Below are 23,640 nucleotides of genomic sequence, written 5' to 3'. Positions count from 1 at the left end.
CGATCAGATATGTACCTCCTAATTGAAGTACAAAACACTGCATATGAAATATTCTTGACAAAATAATTGAATCTGAATTTTATCAAGTCTCTAGATCTAATTGCCAATTTAGAGCTTACAATGACAGAATAACACAATAAATAGGGACACAGTCAACAAAATCCAAACTGTTGGAAACTCCAAGAGAAACAGCCAATTTCTTCAACAACAACAAAAACTGCAAGGGAAAAAAAAGAGAAGAGATGATAGGGAAATATATAAATTTTTGACATGCAAATGTATTTATTTGATCATATTTTAAAGGGCAGGAAAGAATCACATCCAGTTTTTAAAATAGTATCCCTGTAAACAGACTGAAATTCAGAGCTACTAGTTTTCTTCAGAAACTTCTAAAGATCGAACATAAGCAGCCTAGAAGCCTTTTCCTTCCCCTCCAGGCTCTTCCACACTTGGGATGAGGGGAAAGAGTTTGGTGACAGTTGATGCTAAATAAATAGCGTATGGTGGAGCTTTCCAAACTCTTTCTGTCCCCTCTCATTGGCAACAGGGTGACTTGGCTTATTCTTTAACTAAGTCATCAAGTAAGCAAGAAAATAGAGAGCAGTTTCCATTCAGATAATTTCCAGAAGTAGGAATGGATAAACTCAGAGCTTAATTGTTCAGTCCTTTCTTTTGCCACCCAGAGTGAGGAGCTCAGATACTTGGTCCATTGAGACATCAATCTAATGCTCTCAGTTCCTTTGATTACAATGTGTTGGAAAAGCCATCTCTGGAGAGGGAAGAAAAGTTAGTTTATTACAATTATGGTGCTATACAAGGAAAATCAAAGCAGCAAACAGCAGGCAGTGTCCCTTTCCTCTTGAACTCCAATAATCAGCTTCAAACTCAACTGGGAGAGCAGATGGTGAGGTCAGAAAAATGAGGAAAACTTTATACAGATCTGTGGACCACTCCAGATCTTCTTGGATTCCCAACACCCTTAATTTTGTAATCTATCTTGATTACTTGAGGGATTGAAGCTTTCAGACTCCATTTTTTGACCAGTGCAGTAAAATGGCATACATAGATGATCCTTTTAAGGTATACTGTGTTCTTTTCTGATTGCGCCCTCCAGGGTTTAGATGCATAAATAGCCTCCCCTTTGATGGCTAATAAATGAATATTGCAGCAAGAAGCCTTTCTTGGAAGATTGGAATGATCAATCCACCTTTAGTTGGTTCATCATTGAGAAGATAGTTGCTTCCCAAACCTACTGTCTAAACCAGTGCTGAAATGGTTTCCAATTTACTTATAATATAAAGACATGGCCCCATCACGATGATAATTCCAGGATGCCTTGTGGATGGTGGTGCACATCTCCCATTTGTGATCTAGTAACCTTCCTGGCTTGAATTTGTCCTGACCGTTGTAGTAACATCCATGGTAACAGGAGCATTTCCAACCCCATGGATCATTTACCTTCATCCTTGACAGGGCTATCATCGAAGAGCCAAGAAAGAAAATTTGTAGAGTTGCAATAAGTATTAGGGTATTCTCATTCTCCATCAGACCAACAGGTTAAAAATAAGGTCAAATAGCTCTGGCATCTTTTTCACCCTGACAAAACGCTATGTTCTGAAGCCATTTTTCTTACAAAAGAGATAGAGGGGATGGAACCATTCTGAGAGTGAATGAAAGACTCCATGGCTTATGTTCCTCTTCTGGACATCTGTTCCCAATTCATCAACTCAGCAGAATACGATGGGGATGGGGTTCCAGATCCTGGGAGCTCCAGCTGCAAGACACAGGCCTTGGCCAGTTTGTGAAACCTTCGTGATGCTCCATGGTCAGGACTTCCTACTGGCCACATGGCTTGGAGAAGTCAGCCCACTCATCAGGGTGGAAGAGGTGTGCGGGGAATGGTGGTCCCAAGTCCACGTGGCTACAGCTGGGCTGGTAGTTGTCTGTCCTGAGGCGCTGGTACTGGGGCTGCTGCTCCCCCATCTGGTGCCACCAAGACCACTTGTTGCTCCAGGCCAGCTTCGAGAACACACCCCCAGGGTACTAACTCCCTGAACTTTGCTTCGCAGAACAAATCCAGAGTCAAGATTCAGCCAGTTCAGGGCACAGCAGCGCGGCTGCACTGAGCTCCCAGTCAGTGCCCACCCGGCCCATGACCTCCTCCCCGGAGCCCTGATACCTGTCAAAAAACTCAGAGAGACTTTTTTTTTAATTTTCTTTTCTTTTTTATTTCTTTTTTAATTTAAATTTTAGTTAGTTAACATACAGTGCAACATTGGCTTCAGAAGTAGAATTCAGTGATTTGTCACTTACATGCAACACCCAGTGCTCACCATTAACAAGTGTCCTCCTTAATGCCCTTCAACTATCTAGCCCATCCCCCCACCTGCCTCCCCTCCAGAAACCTTCACTTTGTTTTCTTTCATTAAGAGTCTCTTGTGGTTTGTTCCCTCTCATCTCTCCCCATCTTCCTATATGTTCATCTGTTTTGTTTCTTAAATTCCACATAAGAGTGAAGTTATAGGGTATTTGTCTTTCTGTGACCAACTTATTTCACTTAGCATAATGCACTCTAGCACCATCCACATCATTGTAAATGGCAAGATTTTGTTCTTTTTTATGGCTGAGTAATATTCCACTGTGTGTGTGTGTGTGTGTGTGTGTGTGTGTGTCTCACAATTTGTTTATCTCTTAATTAGTCATTGGGCATTTGGGTTCTCTCCATAGTTGGGCTATTATTGACAGTGTGCTATAAACATTGGGGTGCCTGTACCCCTATGAATCTCTACTTTTGCATCCTTTGGGTAAATAGTAACAGTGCAATTACTGGATTTCAGGGTGTTCTATTTTTAGTTTTTTGAGGAATCTTCATACTGTTCTCCAGAGTGGGTGCACCAGTTTGCATTCCCACCAGCAGTACAAGAGAGTAAAATAAAAAATTTTTGTAAGAGCGAGACAGAGAGTGCACACAAGTTGGGGAGGGAGGGGGAGAATTTTAAGCAGGCTGCACATGCAGCACAAAACCTTACACAGGGCTCAATCTTCTGACCAAAATCAAGAGTCAGATGCTTAAGCAACTGAGCCACCCAGGCAGCCCTCAATTAGGAGATACTTAATTCAACAATCCTAATGAATGGATCTTGTGTGGAACCTGACCCAAGCAAAACAAATGCTTTGTTATGTTGCTTTGTTTGAAGGAAAACAGGACCAGTATAGTGTTCATAGAAGGAAATCCAGAAGAACCGGGAGCCTTGAGGAAGAGAGGTTGGGAGTGAAGGCCAAGGAGGCGACCATGGGACCTCCTCTCTGCCATACCCACCTCAACCTCATTTAGATCTTGTCTCCAATTAGCCCCTCAAAGAAATGTTTTGGTTTAAGTAGAATCTTAGAATAGGGATCCAGAAAAAGATCAGCTCTATTAAACCATGCCCTCCAACTCAACTAGAGATAAAACAAGAGAGAAAGGAGACATATCTCCAAATTCAATTCGATCTTCAGTTATGCTCTATAGAGAACTTATGTCATTCACAAAAGAGATGTAGCTTCCCCAGGGGAGACAGCAGGTGCACGTTTTCTCTCAAGGTTATTTAATTGCTGTCAGGAAGACATATGATTAACAAAACCAAATGCTGGAAATATGAAGTAGAGACAATTTTAAAGTTGTTTATATAGTTGATTACAGTATATCATACAATGTGTTCATATGCCATAAACCTGCCTATCACAAACTGTTTCCACACCTGTGCATCTGCACTCAACAGCCTACTGCTTCACTGTGCATACATTCCCAGCTGAGAGAATGGCCAGCACCCAGGAGAACACAGTTTTCCTTCATGGCCTCTCAGTCACCTTCTGCACACCAGCTTCACACCGGGGAAGCTGAGGCCTGAGGCCTGGTGACCGCCAGCGTCCTCGACTGTGGTGAGAGGTCCCTACCTCCACAAAATGACAGGCCTTTGGGGTTCCTCACTGTCCTTTAAGATATTGCTGTTCAAAACGAGGCCCGCTATTGTAATCTTGGTTACTGTTCAGAGGTGAGACAAACACAGCATCGAGAGGAAGCATTTCAAATGTGGAGAGACATTTGGCAGGAGGAGGTTACGTCTGTTGAATCTAATAAAAAATGGGACTTGAATTTTGTGTGTATTGGTTTTATATTCCATTTTAACTTATTTTTATTGCACCTTAAAAAATATCAGGCTGTGGCAGATTGGAAATTTAAAAACAACAACAACAACAACAACAACAAAACTTACCTTTCACCATACATAATCTGAGAAGCACTGCCTTAGAGTGATGGCCTCCATGCATGCTACATCCCAAAGCTTCCCTGTGACACTCTGACAGTTCCCAAGAGGCAGCCAATGGCAAAAATGTGGACCCAGAAAGACGGTCTTCTGAAGGGTCAAAGGGCCACTCATAGATGAGAAGCAAAAGTCAAATCTGCACATGGGTTAGGTCCACACCAAGGGTTGGTAGATCTCATGAAACCAGTCCAACTGACCCCTGGTCGCAGGATAACACTTAGCCTTTCCAAGAGTAAGAGTGTAGTAATGGTAGCAATAGAAGCAGCAGTGGCCAAGACTTACATAGGACTTAACCATGATGCCGCTACCGTTCTAAATACCTTACATATACCAAATGACGAGTGGTGCCTCTCTTTGGAGTGACGTATACGCATGTCGACACACATACACTGGGAAGCATAGCGTCGCGTCTGTTTACAGTGATTCCTTACACAGCCCTGAAAATTTGCTAATGACTGACCCCTTATTTGAATATGTTAAGACATCACGACAAATATACTAGAGACACTAATCAAAGAATAGAACAATAATATCCAGTAATAACTCCAATAAATAGGAAGTTTGTGTTCAGATATTCATCATAGAGCTCAGCTGGAAAAAAATGTTAATGCAGAAATAGCATCCAATCTTGGAAAGTAGGGGGATAGTTTGAGCTATGTTTTCACTTTTTTGTTGTTGCACTTGGAAATTCTCAGGCAGGAAACAGAGATTCAAAAAATACATGTAAGAGGCAAAGACAACAACACAGCAAAACTTGCTTCCCAGCACAGAGACATTATCTAGTACCCAGTCTTTCATTTACTAGTTCTCCCCACCCATCCAGAAAGGTTATGAGACTGAGGCACAGTTCAGATATTTCTGTACTCTTTGCCCCAATGTTGAGGTTTAATAAATGTTCACATTTTATGAAGCCCGTATTTCACAAGCAGAATCTATCTGCCCTTTGAGAATGAGCCTTCTTTGCCTCTTACATCTGCCCTCTCCTGGAATCTCTGCTACATCCAGGGCTACCCCACTGCTGTGGGCAGCAAGATTCCCTGCTTGGGTTTGGAGTGGTCAGAATATGTTCATCACACACAGATTTTCAGTCCATCTTTGTAGGAAGGGATCAAGGAGTTCACCCTGGTGAAACATAAGTAGAGGAAAAATTAGCTCCTCCCTCATGTTTCCATGGCCCTTATCCCTCCTTGGGTTCTGGGCATGAGCTGAGGCTTGACTTTGTGGGGTTAATGGATGTTCCCAAACCAACAGGAACATACATGGAGATGTTTTCTCCCAACTGACTAAAATCTCTCCTTCTTCCCACCAATTTAAAACCTAGTGGGAAAATGGTAATGCTAAAGCCCAATCAATTAATATTCGTTGGAATCCCATAACATTCCAAAGCCATGATTCCTGCCCCTAATGAACCATGAATCTCAAGAGATTCTTCTCCACATTAACTCTCTGTGCCCTTCAAGATGAGGTCACGGGTGTAGGCGTCCTCCTGAAGATAGAGAAGAGAAAGAGAGAGCCTCCCAGGCAACTGGGTGAAAGACACAAGGTGAATTAGTGAAAAGACAAGAAGAGAAGGATATCTGTTACTTAGTGGGGATGTTTCCAGGACAGAAAGTCCCAGTGAATTTTTTTTGTTATTTCTTATGTCTCTGTAGTAATAAGAAGTAGGATGATTCCATATAAAGTGCCTTCAAAAACTTGTTGGGATGTCTGGCTGGGTCAGTCACTGGAATGTGCAACTCTTAATCTCAGGTCATGAGTTCAAGCCCCACACTGAGTGTAAAGATTACTTAAGATTACTTGTCATTTTTACCTTCCCAACAAGAGATGACAAGGATATTAATATCTCCATTTTAAAGATAAGGACACCAAAACTCAGGAAGAATAAGTCTTTGTTCCCACAGTCACACATATTGGAACAGAGCCAGCACCTTAATCAAAGTTCTGCTCAGTATTCTTTTGGGTGCCTGGTTGGCTCAATCTGTAGAACATGTGACTTTTGATCTTGGGGTCATGTGTTCAAGCCCAATGTTGGGTGTGGAGCCTACTTTAAAAAATAAAATGAAATAATAAATAAACTCTTAAGCTCAGTGCTCTTTTACCATCATAGCTGCGCTTATGGTCTTTCCCTGGATTTAATATATCCAAAACTGAATTCTTTATTATTCCTATAAATGTTTCTTCTCTCAACTTCTCTATAAGTCTGGGAGTTATCTTTGATACTTCATTCTCTCTCACTTTCCCAAACCCAACCCATCACCAACTTTTGGCAATTTTACCTCCAAACCCCCCTCTTGCTACTTCTAGCTACACTGCATGGGTCAAGCACTCTGGTCACTTATTTGTTAAATGCATGTCAAAGTGGAATGAGTCCAATTAAGAATGTCACCAGGAAGACAAAGTAGTTGGGAGATGAGCTCGATTTCCATGTATTTATTTATTTATTTATTTAGAAGACACAAGTGAGGGAGGGGCAGATAGAGAGAGGAGAGAGAGAGAATCCCATGAGGAGCAGAGAAAGAGAGGGAGAGAGAGAGAAGCGGGGTTCGACCTCACCCAAAGTGGGGCTCCACCTCAACCGACATGGGGCTCGAACTCATGAACTGTTAGATCATGACCTGTGCCAAAGTCAGATGCTTAACTGACTGAGTCACCCAGGTGTCCCTGGATTTCCTTTTAAAAATAAGATTTTTTAGAAGTTTCTTCAAAAGAAAATAAAAAAATTAAGCTTGAGGGTCACCATATTTCACTTGGTTATATTGGGAAGGATAAGTTGTAGCCATGGTAGTCTGAAATTTGCATTTTAACTTCTCTGAGTGCAACTGAGATCTTTTCTGGAACAGGACAGTTTCAACCAAATGCATTGTGGTTTAATAACAAAAACAAACAATGCTTTAGATGATCTACTTAATCACACTCAAAGCTGGGAAAAAAATATTCCTACAATTTTATGGATTGATGTGTATTTATTTTTGAGAGAGAGAGACAGACAGATTGCAAGCCGGGGAGGGGCAGAGAGAGAGGGAGACAGAATCCGATGCAGGCTTCAGGCTCTGAGCTGTCAGCACAGAGCCCGATGCGGGGCTTGAACTCAGGAACTGTGAGACCATGACCTGAGCTGAAGTTGGATGCTTAACTGTCTGAGCCACCCAGGCACTCCTATAATTTTATGGATTGAAAACTGAGGTACAGAGAGGCAAAGTGACTTGCCCAGGGTTACACACCAACTAAGACTAGAATCCAGAATACCCACACCTACATAGGTGTTTTTACCCTGTCGGCTCTGTTAACCTCTTGGATGCATTCTGTTCTAATATTTTAATGCTACATCAACTCAAACAATAAAAGGACAATAAAAGGAATGTGAAGGGCATTCACAGATTTAAGCTGAAGTCTGTGGCACAAACAACATGGCCCAGAGACCGAAGTTCTTCTATTGTTGTTCTAGAGACAGTGTGTGTGCTCCAGAAAATCAAAAGCAAAGACCTTAGTAAGAAATTGTCTTAAAGGACAAGAGTGTTAAAAATAACTATAGCTACAATAATTTGGCAATGAATACACAATATTAAAAGAGGTAAGTTGTGATATCAGAAACATAAAAGGGAGGAGTAAAAGGGTAGTTTTTGTATGTAATCCAAATTTGGTTGTTAATATAAAATAGACCATTACATCTATAAGATATTTTATGTAAGCCTCAAGGTAACCAGAAAGCAAAAACCTCCAGTACATTCACAAAAGATAAAGAGAAGGGAATCAAAGCAGTCCGCTGTGGAAAGCCATCAGTTCACAAGGAAAGGCAGCAAGAGGGGTAGAAAGGAACAGTGGGACTACAAAGCAGCCAGAAAACAATAAGATAGCAATAGTAAGTCCTTACCTATCAGTAAGTACTCTAACATAAATGGATTAAATTTTCCAATCAAAAGGCATAGAGTTTCTGGGTGGATTAAAAAAAAACAAAACACCAAACTATATGCTGCCTGTAAGAGACAAAGTTCATACTACCCAGAGCCATCTATAAATCCAATGCAAACCCTATCAAAATTCTATTGGCATTTTTCAAGAAAAAAAAAAAAATCCTAAAGTTCATGTGGAACCATAAAAGATCCTGAATAGCCAAAGTAATGTTGAGAATGAAGAACAAAGCTGAAGGCATCACCCTTCCTGATTTCAAACAAGATTACAAAACTATAGGAATCAAAACAGTATGGTGCTTGCATGAAAACAGACACATAGACCAATGGAATAGAATAGAGAGTCAGAAATAACCCCTTGCATGTAGAGTTGACTAATATTTGACAAGGGAGCCAACAATACTCAATACAGAAAGATAGTCTCTTTAATAAGTGGTGCTGGGAAAACTAAGATAGTCACATGCAACAGAATGAAATTGGGTCCCTATCTTATACCATACACAAAGATTAATTCAAAATGAGTTAAGGACTTAAACAGAAGAATGGAAACCATAAAATTCCTAGAGGAAAGCATGGGGGAAATCTCCTTGACACTGGTCGTGGCAATAATTTTTTGGATATGACACCAAAAGTATAAGCAACAAATGCAAAAATTAATAGTGGGACTCATTAAACTAAAAAGTTTCTGCACAGAAAGAGAAACAACCAACAAAATAAGAAGGCAACCTAGGAAATGGGAGAAAATATTTGCAAATCATATATCTGGTAAGTGATTAAAATCCAAAATACATAAAGAACTCATGCAATTCAACAGCAAAACAAAACAAAACAAAAATCCAATTTCAAATGGGCAAAGGAACTGAATAGATATTTTCCAAAGAGGATATACAAATAGCCAACAGGTACAGGAAAAGACGCTCAATAGCACTAATCATCAGGAAAATACAAATCAAAACTACAAGGAGCTATCACCTCTCACCTTTAGGTGGCAATCATCAAAAAGACAAGAAATAACAAGTGTTGGTGAGAATGTGGAAAAAAGGGAACCTCTGTGCACTATTGGTGGGAATGTAAATGAATACAGCCACTATGGAAAACAATATAGAGGTTTCTTAAAAAATTAAAAATAGAACTGCATATGATCAGCAATCCCGCTTCAGGGTATATATTCAAAGGAAATGAAAATAGGGTCTCGAAGAGATACCTGCACTCCCATGTTCACTGCAGCATTATTCACTATAGCCAACTCATGGAAACACTCCAAGTGTCCATCAAAGGATGAATGGATAAAGATGCGGTATATGTATATATTGTATACAATGGAATACCATTCAGCTAAGAGAAAGAAGGAAATCCTGCCTTTGCAAAAAACATGGATGCACCTTGAAGGCATTGTGCTCAGTGAGATACATCAAACAGAGAAAGACAAATCCTGCATGGTATCCCTCAAATGCAGAATCTTAAAAAAAAAAAAAAAAAAAAAAGTCAAACTTACAGACACAGGGAGTAGAATGGTAGTTACCAGGGGCTGGTGCATGGGGAATGGAAAGATGTTGGTCAAAGGGTACAAACTTGCAGTTATAAGATGACTAAGCTTGGACGGATCTAATGTTCAGCCTGGTGATTATAGTTAACCACACCGTATTATATACCTGAAAGCTACTTAGAGAGTAGACCTTACAGGCTGTTGCCACAAAAAAAGAAATGGCAATCGCGTGAAGTGATGGAGGCGTTCACTGATGCCACGATGATAATGATTTCCCAGTATAAATACCTCAAACAAATATGTCATACGCCCTTAAACCTATACAACGTTATATATCAATTATATCTCAATAAATCTGGGGAAAAAGATCTTTCCTTTATTGGTAAAATGACAATTGTACAGGGAAAAACTCACAATGACATATTTCCATAACACTCTCTTACACACTGGTTCTTTTTGCACCGGATGTAAATGCTTCTTCAACTGACTGTTAATGTTACCGATCTCCTCTCTTCAAAATCTTTCCAAAATATGGTCCTTCTTGGAATCAGAAGCCATATATTCTAAAGAAACTCAAGAAGGAATCTAAAGGAATTTTTCCAATTTACTGTTCTATATAGGTTGAGTTGGGTCACTACAAAATAAAATCTTTTTTGGTCAGCTCTGGGTAACCTAGGCAAAGTATTTCTTTTCTCCCCACATGTATGTTGTTGAAAAATCTGCCATAAGCTTCCCCAAAGCTGGGTCTTAATGCTAAAGTACACTTGTAGAACTGCAAAGATAATAAGAAAAAAAAAATCTGTCAGTGATGTAGACGAAAACGAATGTTAGAGCCATTCCCATGCAGCAGAGAAAGACTCCAATGTTTACATAATCCCAGTGTGCATGTGTGGCTTCTTCTACATTTCCCTGCTAAAACTCATCTGGCTTTGCTCAAGATCTCAAATGCAGTGAATGTGAGGCAGCACCTAATATTTATTCATGCCATTGTCAAGAGCATCTTTGCAGTTCTTGCCAAGGTCTGCCGTTGAATATGTTTATCCAGCTGCGTGGCAAAAGCATAATACACAGTCATCATTTTACTCAGTCACCTACTCAATAGTTTCTTCTATGATTAAATTAACTCATAAATATTACACTTTTAATGCCAGAAAGCCATGGTTCATCCGGCCGGTTGAATACTTGTTTGTCCATTTTCTAATATTGCTGGGCACCCATTTATTTCATTATGGAGTCTGAAACAGTGAATATCATTGCAATTACTTAATATGCACAATAAACAGAGCAGGATGCTTCCATGCGCTCCTTTGCTAGGTAGTGCAAGGCCACTGGAAGAAATTTTGTAAAAAGCACCAAGGACCTGTGGGAGCTGTGTTGGAAATGGTTTTGGTGTGTATGAGCAAATGTGCTCTGACTGCTTAACACAAAGGACAGAAATGTTGGTTCTGTTTGCAACTGGCACCATCTCTTGCTCGACCAAGGAGGGTCTCAAATAAACACACACACCTGGCCTTGCCCACGCTCGATTCATTACTGGACTGTGCTCATGACCCCTGCAGGTACTTGCCACGTACTGTGACATTTTGAGACTTCTTTCTCTAACATCCACCTGAACTTCTTTCTCTGAACTTCTTTCGCTAACATCCACACGCGGTCTGGCTGTTTAAAGCAGCCTACAGAAGGTCTCACACACTCATCTTCATATTAGTCAAGGGATTACAGCTTAAGGGCAAAAGTCTGCCTTTGCCCTCCAATGCCAGCCCTGTGTCAGCAACACAATATGCATCTGCAAAGATACGTGGCCCTGGAGGCAAGAGCCACATGCTGCAGGACCCTTCTCAAATCACCTCCTGAATGAAATATTTATAGCTGGCACTGCAGGGCAGTTAGCTTTTCCAGAATTATATCCAAATTTGCACTATCATTCTGGGAATAGCCTTGGTTAGCAATTGCTCATAATGTCAACGCTTTTGGAAACTTTTTACAGTCATTTTATTGTTTTTATTTCAAAAATAAAACTTAAAAGAGCTTGAAAAGTAGGTTTTTAGATGATCACGCAACGGCCTGATTTCAGGGGTTTCAGTTCTATGCATTTTCCTTTATGTGCACCTACTGAAATTAACCAAAATTAATCCATATTTGAACAAAGACTGTGGATACAAATGAGCCCTAACTTCCGAGACTACTCGGTGCAGAGCACTAGCTGAAGCGTTTGGAATGCATTGGCCCTGGGAGGCGAAGTTATAGCAAACAACATATGGGCTTTAAAACTGGAACTATCCAAGACAGAACAAGAAAGCTATTTTCACTTTCTTGTTCCTTTTTTTCCCCCCTCCAGAAGATGAATGATTTCTAATCACATTTTATTTTCATCTTTAGAGCTGGATCCCAGAAGAGCCAGGTCGGTTTGAAACTGCTGGTGAGTGTGCAGCCCAGTCCAATGATTACCTAATGCGTTTGTGTCATCTGCTTTTCCTTGTTGTGTGAAAACACACTAAGGAAATGTGTAAGTCCACTGAATTGTTCCCAACTCTTTTATTCACCTTGCAGCATGCTAGTTCCTTCCCTTGGCACTGATATCATTATGCATTTGTCAAAGATAGACTGTCATTTTAGGGCCTCTATTATGTGCAAGAATTGGCAGCAAATTTTGCCACTGGGACTTGCTTATATCCTCTGTATGTTATTGTACTTCTTTGGCATTCAGTAAATTCCGTACACCCACTTCTTTGATGTTCATTCCAGCCCCTAAATGTGGAAACAATGACTGAAATTTTGGATCAAAGCATCCGTTGATGTCAGGCACACAGCTCTCTGCTCGTTCCCTAAAACATAGAGTACCCCCAACCCCCATACACGATCTAGACCGATGGTCCTCCAAGAACAGCTCTGGCTGCTGCAGTGCAAAGGCAAAAGAGGAAGTTAGAGACAACTCCAAGGTTTTAAGAAAAAGAAAGAGATGAAACAAGATGGCAAAATTGAAGTTCATGATCATTTCTAACCAGAGAGAAAGCTAAGGACTGTTCCAATTGGTTCATCTGTCGCCCCCACCCCCTTCAGCCCTGCCCCCATCGGTCTAGCCTAGTCTAGCACTTCTCCTGAGCCAGGCTTTTTTTCAGGTTTGGAAAAGTCTCTAGATCTAATTTCTGTATAACGTCAGCTACACTAGATGGCTCAGATTTTTTAAAACAACTTTTTAAAAGAAGAATTAAAGGGCTCATGAATTAAGGACTTATAAAAGTAATTGACAAAAAAAAAAAAAAAACAACCCAGAACACCAAAATTTTAGTGAGTTACTTTTGCAAACTAGAATTCGCTGTCTGGAACACATTTCCAATGTTTGCTTTTGCTTTACTCCTGGGATGCCAGTGTAAATAATTACTTCATTCAATTTATTTCACAGGTCAACTTTGACTCATAAAAGCATTAAAGCAGGTAACCCCCTAGGGATGTTGGGAAGACAGATGAGCAAATAGATATGAAACTGTTATAAGCTCTTTGAGGGGGGAAAAAAAGACACTTTATAAATCCAGGGTATTTTATGGTTATGTTTTCACTTCTCTCCATTTGGTATCCAGAATGTGTTAGTTATAATTAATATACAATGTTGGGAACTATTATAAAAGTACCATATTCCTTTTAAGTATAGTGAAGAAGATAATTGTGTTTGGGGAATTTCATCCTGTATAAATTAGAAGAATTCCCAGGAGAGTGCCATAATTGAGAATTGGGCTGACTGCACTGAATGGAGAAGAGAGTTGTCTTAGCATGGTAGCATGTGCTCAATCAAACCGTAGAGTGCCAAGGAGGTAACATAACGGCCCTTAAAATATCCGTTTCAGATTGCCTAAGTGGAAAGTTTTTACAGCCAGACGTATGCAACAGTGACATCCAGCGGTTGTAGAGATAATTACAAGTGTGTCTCATTTTAGAATATAAAATGTTTCATATTATAATCAAATGTTTTGTATTGTCAAATGTTGTTACAGTCTTTTTCTGGTCACAGTGTAAGTCCATAATGCAGACTAGATTTCCAGTGAAGCTAAATTTATTGTTTATTTACTAAGTAGTTTCCAAAGTCGGTTGTTTCATTATTATTTTGTTGCTTTTTTAATTTTACTAAAATTATAGCAGGTCTACTCTCCAAGCCTCTCTCTGACCCTCCTAAACACACCTAAATATTTTTTCAAGGATAAATGAGACTTTGCGTATTCTGCACACCCAGCAAAAATGGACGCTGTGCTTGACTCCATTGTTAAACACTCCAGGGAAGGCATGTGTGACCCTGAATAATTTCATTGTTGTAGAATTGCTCTAAGAAATTCATTACGATTTTTTCCAAGTCATTGAAGAAGAGAAAGAAGGAGAGGAAAGAGGATAAAAGGAAAGGAAAATAAAGGAGAGAAGGGGAAAAGGAAGGAAGGAAGGAAGGAAGGGAGGGAGGGAGGGGAGGACGGAGGGAGGGAGGGAGGGAAGGAGGGAAGACGGAAAGAAGCAGGAAGAATGGAGAGAAAGGAAGGAAGACAAAGAAGAAAGAGAGGAAGGAAGAAGAGGGAAGAGAGAACAGGACTACCCTTTGATCTTTAATAAGTTTTGGTAACGGGTGCATTAATGTGATAAAATATCTAAAGAGGGAATTCAAAGAGCTGTTAGCCTCTAAATTTTTTTTCATTTTAAATTGCATTCTTTCAATTGGCAGGCAGCTAAGACTATTAGTAATAATAATAATAATAATAATAATAATTTTCATTTAAAAATATCCCAGAAGAGCCACTGCTGCTTAGAAGTACCTAGAACAATGCCGCTTATGAAGCACCCCCTCTGCCATACTGGGCAAGAACTCGACAGAAGCCTGTTAGGTCACCTCAGCCTGTACATTATTTACATCCACAGCAATGCTGGGCACATCAGGTGACTGCTTACCAACTTGCCAGGCGGCACTCCTTCAGAGAAACCGTCATCTTGTGGCAAGCTGTTTCTCCATCTTAGACTCCCTTGTGTTGGGGTTTTTCTCTTCAACTGGCTGCCTCTTTAAAGTCAAGATGGGAAGAACTTGAAAGTGCCCTCTTTCACTTCTTCCTTGTTAGAGGAAGGGGAAAAAATCAAACAAAACAGACAAAATATCTACCCAACTCCAGCGAAAAAAAATCAAGACATAACTCCATAAAACGTGCCAGTTGCCCTTTAGCTAATACACTCCCATTGTTTGGTGGAACATCATAGAAACTGTTGCATCGAAGGAGCATGTGTGCGTGAAACCCGTGATTTGCACGAAGCAAAGAGCGCTAGGACAAAGAAATTGGGATGGTCTCTGCAAGGAAAGTCTGGGAAATGATTCCCATTTGTGTCAGAGAGAGTTAGGGGAGATGTGCATTGAAACAGAGCAGGTAAATCTACAGCCTTAAGCCAGGTTTGTTTGCTTTTCCAAGGCCTTTGAACTGCATGCTGGCCTATCCAGATTCTGAAGAGAAAGAATGCCGTGCTCCCACCACTACTCTCCCAGTGTCTTCACCTGGAGATTCCTCTGCCCTGTTGCTTCTCCCAGAAACTTTCACAGCAGGGCTTCGTGGGGGACATAGGGAGAATTAGCGTGCCCAGGTCTCACCTCCCCTTGGAGTTCTGCGAGAAACTGGTGGGGCCGGCTCTTATTTTGTGCTCCCAGGAAGCCCAGTTCGATGGTTTCTACAGTGAAGTCCGGGGTCCCTCCAGAGCGAAGGTAGAACTTTCCCTTAACATGCCCGGGCTTCCTGCACCAAGGTTGCTTCAGCCACCGCATTACCAGCTCTTGCCAGTCCGAGGAGCAAGAGGCTGGCATGAGGAGTCCGTTCCCTTCTTTTCTCCCTAAAGAAAAAAACCCGTCCTGCAAAGCTTTCTCCAGGACAAAAAAAAAAAAAAAAAAAAAAAAAAAAAAAAAAAAAGCAGTTACATAGTTACATGACATGCATACCCTTTCCTTGCTTACAGCTTTGGGTATAGTTTTACTGCAGTATATAATCTAATAATCCATTTAATTTCTTTAGAGAGATGTTTTATATATATACAGGTGGCATTTGGGTGGAATCACATGCCATAAACCTGTCTGCTCCTATCCGGGTTGAGAATACAGAAAAGGATCTGTTTTACAGACATTCCAGAATTTTTACATGGTCAATTGGCTGGTCTTGTATTCTGGAACATATCAGAGCATCTGCAGGAAAATATATATATAAATTCTATAAAATGGTGGCAGGATTTCTGATTTACTGATAGTGCTGGTTTGAATTTTCACAAAAATATTTAGCCATAGGACAATGTATTAGGCGTATTCTTAAAGGTAAATAACTGCAGCCAATAAAAGTTCGGCCTATAAAGGGTCCCATCTTCTACAAGTTTTCTGCACCGAGAATTACTACCAGTATAATCATGGCTCCCTGCACACTAATATTTCCTCTGATACAGTATGATCAATGTTGTGGAAAAACATTTATTATATTTCTTCTAGCTACTTAAAGGCATTACTGAATTATGGGCATCGCAAAACGAATCCACTGTGCATTTTTTCTTTATGTGACGTTTTTACAATCTTCATTTTCTGCTTTGCAGCCACTGAGCTATAGAGATCCACACTTTGTCCCTCTTACAACTGCCACTGGGGCCACCCTCTCCTTTCTGCTTTATTACATCTGAAATGCACTTCATATGATAACATTCCTTTTCATTCTGTGCCAGACTCTTATGTGAAAGGAAGAAGTGATGAAAGAAATTAAACAATCGGTGTTGTTAATGATAGTTCTTAATCTCCTTACCTAACAAAGGTTGTGAAGTTTAGACTGAGAGGACAAGGGGAGGAGATGGTATTTTACGGAATCATTCCCGAAGAGCTGATAGACTCGGGATGGGTGTGGGTTTTGCAGTTTTGACATTTAACAATTTTATTAACATCTTGGCTTCTTAATCCATGGGATCTGCAGCTGGGAGAGAGTGTCCAGCTAACAGCCCGTGTCTCAGGCCCTGCCAGGGGATGAATCAATTAGCAAGAGAAGCAATGATGCAAATGCTCCGGGGTCACTCGGGATGCTGTTTGCCTTTTTGATAGAGAAAGCACACCATAAATAACATCACACCTCAGGAAATCATTCCGGGAGGCCCAGATGCCGGCCTGGCCGCTGCCGGGGACGGAAGGAATCATTTGCTCATTGTGTGTATTTCCCCCATCTCAGTCAATGGAGGATTTGTAGTAAAATCAAAGTATTTAAAAGGAGGACAGTATGTGGTAACGGAGGCATGGTTAGTAATTTTTTTAGTACCAGAACCTGTGATTTATGACCCAGAGTTACAGCCAACTTTATTACAAAAATGACTTCACCCATAATAACCTTATTCAGGGCTCTCTGGAGAATGATGTAGTACCCAACAGCATTATAATCTAGCAAATATTCACAAACAATTCCCGCCTCGGTCTCCTTTCCACCTCCCACCACCACCCCAGAGGCAGGCTTTCCCCTTCACCCGCCTGGAGAAGTTGGGTCCCAGGAAAGATGGTGTGCTCTTTCTGTGGGGATTTGCCTGGAAGAAACCAAGACAGAAAGCTGCCTCCTGGACACCTTCCCCAACCTTATACCCTGAGGAATAATGAGCACAAGACACCCACTCACCCTTCACTTCCTCCCCTCCCAGAACCCTCCTCGCTCCGTGTACCCCAGTCTACTCTTCCAGAGCTCTGATACCCACCACCTGAGAAAGGCTCGCCCAAGCTCCTCCCTCCCCCATTTAAACTGCCATGGTAACCGCCAGCTCCACTAACACTGCTGGGGCTGGGTGTCCAAGCAGGGTCCCCTGGGCGTAGGGGATCTAGGAACTGGCCCTCCATCTTATTAAACTCTGGTGTCAGTTCCTAGCAATTGTTCTAAATTTACACCCTCAGAGTGGCTTAGTGGGATTACATGTCCATTTGCATTAAAACAGGTTTCTGTCATTAAACTGCCATACAATAAGCTTCCTTGGGACAAATTAATGAGCTCTAAATATCATCAAGTAGAAGTTCACTTCACCAAGAGGGCCAATAAGGGGGGGCAGAAGGAAGTGACTGCTTAGAAATCTTAGCCCAGGAGAAATATAAGTGCCAGCTGAAGGAGTCTTGTCCTGTTTCTTAGCTGTGAGATAAATGGTTCTGATTTAGTGCTGATCTGGGAGAGTTGGTGACATCCTCCCTGCTCACCCACATCCCACAGTTCACCCCCTATTCCGTGTTCCAAATATGCCTTTCCCTTGACCCTGGCTGCTGAAATTTGCTGATGGACCATTAGCCCCTTTACTCTGTGGTGTGTCTCAGTCTGTTGTCTGTCTGTCCTTGAGGAACTTGTGTGCATCCAAATTGCCTGGAAATAACATGCACACAGCACACCATCACCTGTAGCTAGAGTGAACGCCCCCAACTCTAAAATGCCTGGACGGTTGTCCGGGACTGTCTGGGCCATCAGTCATGGACCTGAAACCCAGAACGCTAGTCCTGATTAGGGGCACCTTGCTTTGGCCATCTAGAAGCAGAATAGGAACCGGAAACAGTTTTTAAGGCTGGATTTCCCCTGCTTACAAGGACTGCCGACATTTTCGCTTACAAACACGAATACGTGTCTAAGTAGAAATTTTTCATCAAACACAGGTAAATCAATCTCCAAACTTTCCTTTATGTAAAGGAGTAAGGTTGACTGCTAGACAGACTTCCTGAGTCACATAAGCTGTGATCTCATTTCTGAGTAGTCTTAACAGGGGACAGTAATGTATGATTGAGACACTGCTATATTTAGGAATGACAAGATGGGCATTATTAATAGCTTAATTGACATTAAGGCAATTACCCCTACCCTTATTACAGTTTGTAGAATTACACAGAAAATATTGGCTGAGGCCTTTTTCTCCCTAGAGCTACCCAAGGATACAGCATTTTATTTCATGCCAGATCCCAGCTTTGACATTAGATACTTAGCCATAGAATGATTCCAGTAAATCATTATAAATGCATTATAATAAAGATGTTATGAGCTATCAGATATTAACCCCCAACCCCTAAAGAGAGATAAATAGTCCAGTTGCCTGATTCCCACTTTTGTTTCATAAGAAATAAGCTTTTGCAAAGAGCAACTGACTAATGAATTATAAAATGGTGTGTTGAGCTCAGATAATTAAACAATGCATTTTAGTGTCTAGTGCAGGATGAACACTAAATCATACACAAATAAAAAGGGAAAAACCTAACCCCTAAGCCCAACTCCTATTTTCAAATAACATTAGAGGTTGGTCTATAGTCCAGAAATGCTTCAACTCTTTTCTTATCTGATTAGAAGGGCATATCAATTGTAAGATCAAGACACAAGTAGGTAAACTAAACCAAGAGTCACAACAAGAATTCTGGAGGTGCTAATTTCAGATAAGCCCACAAGGTTATTTTAATGGAGATTTTACATGGAGATAACTTTTCTTCCCAAAGTGTTTACTGGGGCAAAAGTCTAGAAGAGTTTTGAAGCTTCCAAGTTTCCTTATACTGTCTGAACTCATGGTAAAACATATGGAGGAATGTTAGGAACTGGGATCAATGGTGGTCTTGGACTTGTAGTGCTGGAAAGACAAATGGGAGGTAGGAGGGGTGGGGAGGTGGGTTTGGGTTCTGTCCTTAAGGGTCACCATGCCTGGCAGGGCTCCATCTAGTGGTCAACCTTGGATCACCAACAAGCTTTCGCCTCCAGTGGCCTACAGACCATGTGGGACTGGTCTGCTATTGGTTGCTGTTTCCGGAATGTCTTGAGTTTGCCCCAAGATTTGAGGCTGAGCTTAAGCACATCCTGAATATGTTTTAGTCTTCCTGTCTCTCAAAGATACGGGGACCGCCTCCAGGCAGTCTTCTGTTTCTTGGTCAAACAGCACTCCACTAACGACCATGTGGCCAAAATTAGAGATGACCTTGGACTCCACGCGGGCAATGACCACCTGTGCTGGCAAGCAGGGCTTCCCTGGAGCACCAGGTAGATCCTGTTCCACTTAGCCATTCCTCTCCTGTGCTCCAGTCAAACCAGACCACACAGCATGGTCTTTCTTCCATTTCTCTAGGCAGCCCCACATGTTGCCCACTGCAACTGACTTCATCTTTCTAAAGCTGCCTTTCTTCCAATGTGAGATGAGGGTAATGATAATGCCTACCCAGAGGGTTGTGTGAACATTAGATGAGATCAGTTATATAAAGATATATCTATGTAAAGAGAGAGTAAGCCCACAATTAAATGCTGTCTATTTTTACTTTAGTTATCTTGTCTTATGCCTCTCCTGCTTCTTCTCTTTGTTCTACCCTTACATTTCCCCCAATTTTCTCCCTCCACCCTCTCTCTCTCCCTTACACACACACACACACACACACACACTTGCAAATCCCTAAAAGCAGAGGTTCTGACCTATTCATTCAGGTATAACTTTCAGGGTCCAGCACAGTATATTGCTTAAGCTCCATATGTGCTTGCTATCCCGAAAAGTATTGGTAGTAACAACTACTACTAAGAGTTAACATTCTCTGACCACTTAACATGAGATAGCCACTATGTTAAGTATCATCACCTCACTCAATTCTTTCAACCAGCCTGTGAGACAAGTATTATTTTCAAGCTCATTGTATGGGTAACTAGAGTTTAGAGATGTTATGTAACTTGCCCAAGGTCACACAAGCTCTTAGTGGGCAACCAAGATGAAAACCCAGAACTGGCCTAGATCTGGAGACTCGGCTCTCTGCCACTGTGCCGGGCTGATTTTGTCACCTTTCCTCTCTTTTAGACTGGGCTCCATCAAGGGATCAGTCATGAGTACACATCCACTCTTAGATGGACGACCCTTAGGACTTTGATCTTTGACGTTCCAGGAAGTCCAGGAGTGCAGGCAAACTCTAGTTTACAGCTGCCCAAAAGTCACTTGTCTGAAAACTCCTGGGTCATTACATAAAACCATCCAAATAGACTTTACAATTGCGCACCCCATAAAGTTAATTTCACTTTGAGAGAATGTGTCTGAGGGAGGTGATGCACTCTGTTATGTATTCAGGTTGGTGGCTACAATAGATGGAGCTGTCCTGTCATCCTTGACACCCTGGCTTCCTGGCGGCCTCGCTCCATCACGCTGTCAGAGGCGAGGAGTGGCCTCCCAGTCTTGGCTCAAAACAGTTATGCTTCCTAATGGCCCAAGCCTCACAAACCCCACACCTCCCTTAATTAAAGAAGTAAATTAAGAGGAATATTTCAACCTTAGGGATGAATTATCTTAGTAATTTAAGACTGGCATTTTATTGGGTAAAAGGACACACATGGGTATTTATTTAAAATGCTGCCTTTACATACAAGGATCTGTGGAAGAGGTTGCCCGAGGTGGTGAGGCTTTTAAGTGGCCAGAGACATGCACTTGTAAAACAGCAATCAGAGGGGCTAAGAGAGAGCTCTGTCGCTGCAGAACACAGGCTATTTGTTCTACATTTGTCCTTCAAACACTGCAGCCAGACATTCAGGATTTCCTACAGTCTTGATTTCAAACTTGCTGACTCTGAGTGCTGTGGTGGACACTACTAATGTCACAAAGAGTCAGGCACCCTCTCCTCCCAAGCACATATGTCTGCACGGCTCAGCTCGTTTGCAGTTGGATAGGCCATCTGATTCGTCTGGTTGTCATGAGCAGAACTGTGGGTCACTGCCAGGCGGAAGCATTCAGCAGTGGGTGACCCTCCAGCTCTCTCCTTCCCTTCAGAAGTGATCTTGGAAGTACATGCTGAAATGACAGAGAGTCCAATATCCCGGATTTCTGAATGACATGGAGGGACTGCATCCTCCCCAGGCCCGTGTTGGACATGTAGCGTCAGCAAGAAGTAAACCTGTGTTGGATTAAGCCGCTGACGTTTGGAGGTTATTTATTACTACAACAAAACCCAGCCCATCCTGACTAATCCAGAAGTTGACACTTTGTTCAGAAATATGGTCTTTCTTTCCAATTCATAAAACTCTTACCCTTTTTCCAATAGGTTTATTCACCCATTCCATAGTTCACACACTTTTCTTCCTCCTCTCAGATGCCTAAAATTGCCAAATGAGCCTGATCTGGCCAGAGCAGTGGTTTGCCTTCAACCACTGATAAATACTGGTACTATGAAATAAGTGGGCAAAACAGAAGACAAGGGTGGCCTTTTGAAAATACTGTGCCATAGTGGGATTAAAAAAAAAGGAGGAAAAAATAGAGAAAAGGGAAAGAAGAATGAGAGATAAGCAATGAAAAGTAAAGAAGTACGGAAAACACAAAGGAAGGAAAGTAGAGAAAACAACACAAAAGATGGGCAATTTGTTTTAAGACAGCCACAGCCAATTGTTGGTATTTGGGTTCCCCTCCAGAAGACATCTGTCAGGATATCTTGAATCCTCAGCACCAATGCATGTGTCTGGCATGCCAAGATGCTCAAGAAGTGTTGGTTGAAAGAGTACATAAAGGAATGAATGAATCTTCATTTTGTAATCTGGAAGACACATATTATTTGAACTGGTCTAGGGCTATGAATGGGCACACCAGCATGCACTGAAAGGCAGGGCACAAAGTGAGGGGGAGCTAGAAATAATTGAGTTTGAATAGCTCTTCATAACCTTTAAACCTGAGTCCTTGAAAAGAGCAACTATGAGGTCAGAGCAATTATTCTTTGTCTTAGAAACAGGACATCACTGATGACTCAGAGCAGTCTGTTTAAAATAGTGTTTCAAATAAACTGGGTAGAAATGTCCTTGTTTTGTTCGCTTCTGGCTGGGCTGATTGGAGGGTGCAGTCAGCATGGAGGCATCTATGGCCTTATTGCAGTGGGAGGTGAAACTATGGGAATGAAATAAAATTTGCTGGCTAATTTATTTTTGAAAAACTTCAAATGGGGCAAGGAAAAACTATCTACCACAAGGATAAGAAGGAAGAGCCGTGAGCCCTTCTACTGCTGAAACCGACTGGGAACCTCCAGCAGAATATTTACCTGGTGGTGGGGTCATTCACTTCCCCTGAGATGCACAAAAGAATGGTGACAAGCCTGCCCCCATTCAAGAACGTTCACAGGTAAAGCCAACGGAAGCCAGTTGTAGGGATTCAGAAGGAAGTTAGCTTTTCCTCTGGGGAAAAGTGTGCATCAATGGTCTCTTGCCTGTGGGTTTATTTGTATGCTTGTGTACGTGCTCACACACACTCCAGCAAAGTTCAGATATGAAGGACGTGCACTGAGAATGGCAGCCTCAAGAGTACTGATGCATGGAGCAGAAGTGGGGCAGCTGGTCACTACAACTTGGAGCGGGCAGGAAAATGCACACACAGGAGGAGAGTATTCTTGCAGATCAAATGGAAACATAGCAGAAGTGTTGTTCTGTCCCGCCTGCCATCTTATAATTTTTTTCATGTTAATTTACTTTTGAGAGAGACAGAGCATGAGCAGGAGAAGGGCAGAGAGAGAGGGAGACACAGAATCTGAGTTGTCAGCACAGAGCCTGACACGGGGCTCAAACTCACCAACTGTGAGATCATGACCTGAGCCGAAGTTGGATACTTAGCCAACTGAGCCACCCAGACACCCCATGTCCTGCCTCCCATTTTAAAGAAGAAGATCTCTTGGAGATTAATGCACTTCCTACATCCCAATTCAAGTTCATCAACTTCTGCCTGTCATCTCAAGCCACATTCTCCTCCCATTTCTTACCAAAGGAAGAAGCATTCTTTTGGTGTCCCTGGCTAAACTCAAAACCATGAGCTACTCCTCCTCACTTTTCCCTTCATTCAATCTCTTCCCCTTTAAAACGTTTCTTGGGAAAAAAATAAAAATAAAAAAATAAAATGTTTCTTGGGGGGCGTCTGGGTGGCTCAGTCGGATGAGTGACCAGCTTTTGATTTCAGCCTAGGTAGTAATCCCAGGGTCGTGGGATCC

At 41.6% G+C, this 23,640-nt stretch overlaps 1 pseudogene; it reads right to left on the bottom strand.

The window, feature by feature from the left end:
* Positions 1 to 1,022: 1,022 nt before the first annotated feature.
* On the bottom strand, positions 1,023 to 19,616 carry LOC125911393 (tissue alpha-L-fucosidase-like; annotated as a pseudogene).
* Between the last annotated feature and the right edge of the window lie 4,024 nt (positions 19,617 to 23,640).

The sequence above is a fragment of the Panthera uncia genome (genome assembly GCF_023721935.1).
Source record: "Panthera uncia isolate 11264 chromosome C1 unlocalized genomic scaffold, Puncia_PCG_1.0 HiC_scaffold_3, whole genome shotgun sequence".
Lineage (NCBI taxonomy): Eukaryota > Metazoa > Chordata > Mammalia > Carnivora > Felidae > Panthera > Panthera uncia.
This window is presented reverse-complemented; position numbering and strand designations above follow the sequence as displayed.